This window comes from Herpailurus yagouaroundi, unplaced genomic scaffold (genome assembly GCF_014898765.1).
Source record: "Herpailurus yagouaroundi ecotype Mexico unplaced genomic scaffold, PumYag 77, whole genome shotgun sequence".
Taxonomy (NCBI): domain Eukaryota; kingdom Metazoa; phylum Chordata; class Mammalia; order Carnivora; family Felidae; genus Herpailurus; species Herpailurus yagouaroundi.
Genome location: NW_024412388.1, coordinates 90,033,721 through 90,034,876, shown reverse-complemented (window position 1 = coordinate 90,034,876; position 1,156 = coordinate 90,033,721). Strand labels below are relative to the sequence as shown.

At 46.2% G+C, this 1,156-nt stretch overlaps 1 pseudogene; it reads right to left on the bottom strand.

Annotated features, from left to right (window-relative positions):
* Positions 1-359: 359 nt before the first annotated feature.
* LOC121017890 (pre-mRNA-splicing regulator WTAP-like) lies at positions 360-793 on the bottom strand (annotated as a pseudogene).
* Between the last annotated feature and the right edge of the window lie 363 nt (positions 794-1,156).

Here is a 1,156-nt window from a genome sequence, read left to right as displayed (position 1 = left end):
AGATACAGTGTGCCACAGACCTAAGACTTCGGTTTCTTCCTCTATTTTCTTCAAACAGTACATTTCTCAGGTGTCTACATGTCCTAGAAGGGGGGGTTTTCAGAGGTGGCGATTTCTTCAGAATAGTCCCATTGCCATCAGGCCTCAGAAGCAAGGGCAGAGGATAGAGAAAAAAGCTCAAACACAAGGTTCATTTGGTCAGTTTTATATTAACCATTTCAAGCTGGATAGCATAAGAATGTGACTTTTTTTGGCTCAAGAAATCTGAGTCTTGGTGTGGAAACCAGTATTTGGCTGTCCCACCACAGCTTTCTCCTTGGGGGTTTTCAGCCAAATCCTGACAGGGGAGTATGATTTGTTTACCCGTCAGGTGTGAATTTCTAGGCACTCAGTTCATTTTGGGCTTGTTCCAGTTTGTCTTCAGTCTATTACAGATCACTTTTCATTTTTAGGAGAAAACAAGTTCATCCCTGGGTCTACCCTTGTTGATCCCAGTTGGGCATCGCTAGGTTTCTGGGCTTGCTTGAGGTACTGGATTTGAGTAGTACCCTCCTGTATCTATCTCTCTTCTTGGTTGGTAGTCTCATTAAAAGGATGTTTTCCCAGTGAGCTTCAGGTTTTCTTCAGACTCCCTTAAGCCAGTTACATCATTAGAATTAAGATCTGTGTATTTGCCCTCCAGAGTCTGGACCTAGGCTTCATATTGTTTCCATCTTAGAATTAACTCATCAAGTGCCATAACTTTGAAGTATGTTTCATTCAAACCTTTTGGGGGAGGTTCCTCCTTGGTCATCTTGGATCCTCTCTAGACAGAGCCCTTGCTTGTGATGCCTACTCACATAGGCCAAGGCCACACTGCAGGACTGCAGCCCAGGCCTCCAGACCAGCTCCTGACCCTTTCCACTGCCAGAGCCCTGCGCCCCGCCCCTCCTTGCCCCGTCCCCTTTCACTCTCCGCGACCCACCCCCTTCCCACCCTCCTCATCCTCGTGCTCCTCTTCTTTCTGCCGTAGCCCTGGCACTCCACTTTATGTGCAGGTCTCTCTGCCACTCAGTGAAATATAGTTTTCTTGTAGTAGTTTTGTCTGGTTTGCATATCACAGTAATAGTGGCCTGATAGAATAAGTTGGGAAGTGTTACCTATTTTTTGGAAGAGT